The sequence below is a fragment of the Gymnogyps californianus genome, chromosome 20, assembly GCF_018139145.2.
Source record: "Gymnogyps californianus isolate 813 chromosome 20, ASM1813914v2, whole genome shotgun sequence".
Lineage (NCBI taxonomy): Eukaryota > Metazoa > Chordata > Aves > Accipitriformes > Cathartidae > Gymnogyps > Gymnogyps californianus.
Window position 1 is genome coordinate 8068710 of NC_059490.1, and position 7432 is coordinate 8076141.

A 7432-nucleotide genomic window follows, 5' to 3' on the forward strand; every position below is an offset into this window, starting at 1 on the left:
GGAAGCTGTTAGATGCTTACAGGCTGTGCTGTCTCAACTCTTTTCAGAATATACTCCAGATGCTTTGATTTATTTGTTGGGAAAAGCTAGATTCTCTGTGAAGATCGGCAGTGATGAATATATGCGGATATGTTTGCAAGTGGTTCAGCAAGAGACTGAAAATGAGAGTTGAGGCCAGTATTTTCCCAGGATTATTTGTGGCTGGTTGTAGATGGGGTGAGATGACAAGATTCAGGACTGCTTTGCTGCTGAGTATGCTTTCATTGCCAAGTGTCTCCTAATGCTTAGAGAACATAGATTGGGGTGGAAAGAATAATTCCTTTCCTGCCTGGTGCACATTCTTCTATTTGAGATGGGGAGGTTTTTATTTGTTTCTGTCACCGTCAGTGCCTCTGAACCCATCATGAACCAAGACTTCTCTGTGAACACACAGACCTGCTCCAACAGATTCCAGCATTTTGAGGTTCATGTTCAATTGGAGCCCCTGGCAGAGACAGATGAAAGCAAAGTGCCATGACCTGATCTATATTTGAAGCTGAACACAACGCGGACAGTGTAGTCTAAAGTTTGAAGCCCAGAATGAGCACTGGGAGTCTTGCATTCCCAAAACGGTCAGAGACCTTCCATGGGAACTGAGGCAGGTGTGCTAGTCACAGACATGGTTTCAACCTGTGTGAACCCACTGGTGGCTCCATGACATGTGAAGAAAAGGAAACTCTTGTTTTCAGGAAAAGCTTATTAACATATTTTTCAGCCTCCCCCATCTCTGAGCCAATCCTTTCCTATCTCCCCTTAGTCATTAATAATGCTCATTTTACCCCAAATTCCCAGGCTCCTGATACCTAAATGCAAGGGACCTCAGATTGTGGTTCTGTTAACTTCTGAACTACCCTGCTTGCTTACTTTGAGTGGCCATTCTGACTCCTATCAGGTCTTTCCAGAGACACTGGGCTTCAAAGTCTTCAGAGACATCATGCTTTCTGGAGACCGTCACCACCAGAAATTTTCCTGGAAGAGCAGAAGTTTCTGTAGTGCCGTAATTCAGAATGGCCATGTTTTCAATTTGGCTTTTTAAAGAGCATGTGGCTCAGGAGAAAGGAAAAGGGATGGATGTGAGCTGCACTATGCAGGAAGCAGTTCCTTCCTGACCCCTATACCGACCAGCTTCCAGAGAGCCAGGCAAGCATCTTACCCCATCTTCTTTGGCTGTCCAACTACCAGCGTCACCAGTGTATATAAAATAACGACTTTGTATCTCTCCTCTTTTTATGTTGCGATAGCTGCAGTGATGGATATTTGAGCAGGAAGTCAGTGCAGGTGAGCATTAGTTGAGAAGTTGTCCTGGTTATCCATGTGCTTGAAAGATATAAGCCATGATAGATGGGAGAGAAGCATAAGCCATACGAGCAGACTAAGTCATCTTCCACATGGAGACTTGATGGGCTGCAAAGGGCAGAACCAGGTGGCTGAAGACTCACAGGTATAGTTTTTCAGAAGCTGATGCTGGAAAACTACAGGCACAAACTCTGGGTAGCAGGACGCTGAAGTAAATGCCACGCAGAAAAGATGGCAGGCAGATTATGGGGGCAATCAGTGGTTTTTATTGAGCGTAGCAGGAAGAAAATGGAAGCTGTAAAATGCCAATGTGGGTAAATATTATTCACATATCTAGAATGTGAACCGCTGTCCCTTCTTAAGTACATAGCAATGGCCGAGGTTTTATCCTTACCCGCACATCATGGGTTTAAGCTGGTTAAAGAGAAAGTAACAAGATTAAGAGAATTAACATGGGAGCAAGTGCTTTTTCTAACCTGCTCCACACAGACAGCTGTACACCTTCTGTGCAAAGCTCCATTATACCACTTCTCTTGGCTTAAAAAAAGAAAGAGTATATAGCAGTTCAAACCCTTGTTCCACCTTGATGTGGTGTAATTTTTGTCTTCTCAGGCAGCTCATCCTTTCTCTCTCACAGAAAGCGACTCCCACACTCTAATCAAGGAAGGGAACGAACTCCTTAGGTTAGTGATTCAGCAGGACATACCCAACAGTCTTCCAACAGGATCAAGCTCCTGGGAAGTGAGGCTACCACCATGAATCTGCTTGGCTTTTTCAGTTATCAAATGTCTGTTATTTTCCTTGCCAAAATGAAAACTACAGCCAGGGCTGTTACCGTGAAAGCAGTGAGTGTGGCCTCTTGCCTATTTGTAATGCAGCTACTGGTATTCAGTTCAGACAACCCAAGATGTCTGAATGGCACAGCAATAATAATAATGTATGCATAGCTCAGCCCTTGAGAGCAATTGTACTGCCAAGGCCCTGGAGAGCCATTCTGGGAAGGGAGAGTTCAGTCTGAAGCTTGCAGAGGGACTAGTAATATTAATAATAAATAATATGCCATCGGATAGCGCGATCCAGGTTCCAGGTTCTTCCCCTTCAACTGCGATTAAGACATTGCTTTCGTAGTGACTAAGCTGGGGGGTTCTGATAAACTCTTGCAAGGATGGAAACCACACTAACCAAGTTCTTGGGCTTTAACGGTGTTTAGCACTAGGTTTACATAGCACTTTTGCCAGTAGTTACAGAGACTGGACGAAACAGAAAAATCTCCTGTCTTTTGATAGAGCAATACGATAGGGGCTGTAATAATGATATTGGGGCTCAAACAGGTTTTGAGTGCACACTCAGTATTTGCTGGCAGGTGAGCGTGGAGCCAGAGTGGGACGGGAAGGCTGGTCCCTTCCTCTGCATTGGCTGATTTGAATTTTTTGTGTGTATTCCGCAGTTTTCCCTTTGCCACAGCTAAGCTGCCCTTTAACCCCTGAGGGACCTGCGTGGATCTGCCTGTGAAGGGAGGCTAGCTGTTAGAGGTCGAGGATGGTTTTCAGAGCCCTAGCTGGGACCGAGGACACCACAGGTTCATGGCTTCTCTATATGCTATAGCTGTCCTCTGACAGTTGCAGATAATTGTAATAATAGTAGTAACGGATATTTACAAGTCTTTGTTCCACCTTGTACAGAGAAAACAGGCTGAAGGATTTGAATTAGATCTAGCTCTTCTCTAGAATTTGAGCATAATTCTATATTCAGAGCAGTCGTGTTGCACCAATTCAAGTCTTCTCATTGTATTCATTTGGAGCTCCAAATGTCACATTTTTGTGTAAAGCAGAATGGTGTTTAAGGCTTGGGATAAGAGCGCTTTTCCCTGCACCGTCAGGTGCTGGCATGGAGCAGAATCACTTCTCCTTATTGTTGGTGTGAAGCATTGATTGGGAGTGAAGCTGAGTCAGGCTTGCGGAGCAGGCACTTAGCAAATTTGTCATCTTAGGAGCATGAAGTTGTGAAGGTTTTGCCCAGGAAGCAGCTCTGGCTGTGAATGAAGCCATCACAGGTTGTTTGAGTTGCAGACGGCATCACTGCCTGTCCAGCTTCACCCTGGCCTTTCCACTACTGATGTTGGCCTGGAAACGTAACAGGGCTTCCTATTGATTTCTCTGGGGAAATTGGCTGTACCCACTCCACCAACACAAATGAAACAACTGGGCCCAGTACCTGCTGGGAGCCCTGAGCAGGTGAGACCTTGCAACCAGGGCTCAGCACTGCAGGGCTTCATATGCTCTTGGCCTGAGCTGCAGCTTTCATTTAAAAATACTGCTGGAAGAGGTACTTGGCTTTTCATCACAGAAGGTGGTTAGTAAATAAAATCAAACACAGAGATAAATTAAAAATTTCTTCAAAATGGTATCTTCATACCCTTGCCTCCGCTCAGCCAAAATCCTTCCTTTTTAATTTCGCTGCTGTTTATAGTTTATTTTTTTCAGTCTTGTGGTGACTTTTTTGTTTTCTAATGAAAGGTGTAAGTTATAACCCACAATTTACAAAGAATTCACACACCTGCATTGTTACAAGATGAGTTCTTGCAGATAATTTAAGCACCAGTTTTAAACTCCAGGGTAATATACATTTATTATCTGGCAATAATCCTGGGGACTAGGAAAATCCAAGTTTGTTGATCTGCAGTTTACGATCTTACCATAATTTTTCTGTTTTGTTTTCCAAGGAATTTGCGGACTGACTGAAGTCTCCAGTATGGAAATAGTTTTCTATGGAATTTCACTCTCCGCTTTCCTTTCCCAGTCTCTTCCAGAAAAATGCCTACAGCGATACAGTGGCAAACCTCACCTTTGGCCATTCACCTCCATCATTGTTTACTTCAGAGCTCGTCTGGAATCTTTGACATGCTAATGCTCAGCACAGCAACGCAGGCAATAAATATTCAGGCAGAGCTGAGTACTTGTTTCACCTGCCTGCATACTAAGTTAGCCTCAAAAACCCTGTTCCCTTCACCTAGCTCGCACAGACTGCGGGTAGTTCAGCCCGTCATTGGCAGTACCGCTTTGAAGAGGGCTTTTGTACCTGCTGCATGGTTTACAGCAGGTTGCGTGTCTTGGGAATCCTTTCTTGGAGTCAGGTTCAGGACAAGCTATGTCTTGTCCTGCAAAACAGCTCAGAAGTACTAGTGAAGACTTGAGTGGTAATGGGGATTCAGTTCACAAGGCAGCACTAGCTCTGCTAGGCTAAGGGTTCCTATTTAGCAAGTTGTAGCTGAGGTCTGTTGCCCTGGCAGTCAGACACAGCCACGCGAACAGACATGAGCTGGTTCTTTGTCCAGCTCCTCATGTCCACCTTGCAAATCCCTACCATCACCGCTGTCACTAGTCATTCCCTTCGCTGATAGCCCTTGCAGAGGAGACAAGTAGCGAAAAGAGGTTAGAAATGCAAGTGTCTCCTGGGGAGACATGTGTGTGGAGGCTTGTACTGAGGTGTACTGGCAAGGTCTGGAGGAAGAGAGAACCTCTGAGCCTCCATGGACATAGAAGGGCAGATGCCGTGGCACGGGACTGTGCCACAGCCTATACCCCAAAGCAGGGCTTGTTCAGAAAGCTCTGGGGACTGCCACTGTCTCTCCTCCTTATTTCCCAGTCTCCCCTCTCTATGGGCAGTTTTGGGATGGAGCTGCCTCTTCACGGAAGGGGTTGGCTAGCAGCTGCTTTGCTTGCGAAGCCACGAGGTGCGGGGTTAATGCCCTCTGCCACCCAAGAGCCAGTTCTACTCAACACCGCAGCTCTCTCGGGTCGATGAAGGGTTGCCGAAGCCAATATGATGACAGATGTGCCTGTAGCAGCAAGACAGGTGAACTTTTCGTCTGGCATCCACTTTTTTTACCCCCCTGCTTTTGATATCCAGAAGATGTCTGTGTCCTTTGAAGCAGAGGCACTCCCACTTCAGTGCTTGTTACTCCTCTGTTTAACATGTGCTTAGCGACTGAAAGGGCAAATCTGGCTGCAGGACCAGCAAGAACATCCCAGCTCTCACTGGCTCAGGAGGTTTTCTTTGTGTCTATAGACTTGCCCCAGCAGGCTGTCTGGGCCCCTTGTCCGGTGTGTGTGGAGAGATGTGTGTTACTGGGGCTCCTCACCAGTTCTTTGCGGCTGGGCCAAGAGTACTGAAGGTGTGAAGACAGAGATTGCTAGGGAAGTCCTCAGTGAAGCCCGAGACTGCGCAGAGGCGCAGAGGCCTCACACAAAAGAGGTCACAGAGGGCTGCAGGAAACGCACGGCCTCCAAAGCGGCAGCTCTTCTCCCCGGGGGACTGCAGCGACAGAAGGAACAGCACGTACGAGGTTGGTGGGCTTCTGCCAAACCACGGAGACACGGGTCTACGGCCACACCAGGGTGCTGATCCTGTCTCCCACTGCACCGCCATTCATAACGTGGGATCTGTTTAAATCAGTTTCCCTCTGAACAAAAGAGCCAGATTAGTTCTTACACTTGAAAGAAGCAGATTGGGGCTGGTGCTGTTTCCTACGTGAGTGTTGAGAGGCAAATTCCTAGAGTAAAACAGAATCCAGGAAAATAATAGTAATGGTGATTCATTTGTCTCTGACATCTTAGCATCCAAGGGAGCCCCGGTGACCTGTTGCCATGTTACTATTACGCTCTGGTTCTTGAATGGATTCCACAAGCTGCAAGCTTTGGGCTATATTTACCTTGCTAATTGTGTGACTTCCTTGCTCCTTCACAGCCTCCAGTATATAAATATGCACATTATCACCTGCGGATTCATCATCCTCAGGGCCCCAAGAACTGCAGAGTTTCACAATACATGCTCAGATGATTACTTTACAAGGCCAGCACATTCAGCCGGCATTCAATGGTAGGGTGTACAATGCCATATATTTTAAAACAGGGCTCAAAGAATGTAGCTGGAGGGCAGGGTCGGTATCTCTGACTGGGAATGGGCTCATCCCACTCTTACTGCCAGAGGGATTTAACCACGTTTGGTACAACAGAGCTAAACACGCTAGTCCTTGGCTCCACTTTGCAGCTAAGTTGTATTCGGAGTAAGTTCAGTTGCATCAGTTAAAGCCAGAATAAACCACTGGACCTTGGCAAAGGCTTCACTGCTTTGGAGAGCCATGAATCTCTGTGTAATGCAAAATCCACTGTATTCACAGTGCCTTACTACCTGTCTCACAGAGAGACCTTGCCCAGAACAACCTATTCATCAGAATCTGAAATAATGGTTTCTCTGTCCATGTCTGACTTGATAAACCACGATTTCCCTTGGATCAGCCTGTAAAAACTACTTCCATGATCACAAAAGCAGATCCTTTTCTAATAAAATGTATCCACTGTAAAAAGTTAATTCTTGTTTCACTGAAGCGCTATAAAGCAGCAGAAGGCTTCTGTTGGCACGTGCTTTAGAGCTAGGAAAACAACATGTGTAAAAACCCTGATGTAAATCCATTGCTTTGGGCAGAAAAGTGCTTTTCCACGACAGTTTACTATCATTTACATGATTATAACAGGCTCTGCATGAGGGAAGCTACACTCATCCCAAAATAATAAATAAACCAAACCAGTGTAGGCAAGTTCAGGATCCAGCCAGTGCTGAGAAAGATGGAACAGCCTGACGTGGCAGGGCTGCGGACCGGCAGCCTTGAGTTCTCCTCGAAACTCTGTCGTTCCTTTCAGTGCAGTCCCAGGAGGACACTGAGGTTTGAATCGCAGGAGCTACGTGCTTGCCTGTGAGTGTCGTCGTGAGGATCGGTCCTTTCTTTGTGCCAGCAAAGTGCTTGGAGGATAGGAAATGCAAAGGTGTTAGGTGGGAGGGCAAGGGGCAGCGACACTCCCCAAATGCAGATCCTTTTGTCTAAAAGGAGCAAAGGGGGCCTTGCTGTACGTCCCCACCGAACTAAATATGCCACAGACATGGCTTTCCTTCAGCGTCCTAGTCATCCTGAAACATTCTGCTCCTGAGATGTCCACCTTGAAAAAAATGGCTTCATTCGATATAAATTAGGAGTTCCCCTTCACATCTGTCTGATCCAAAGCATTGCTGGTCAATGACGGCGTTTCCATTTATGCCATGT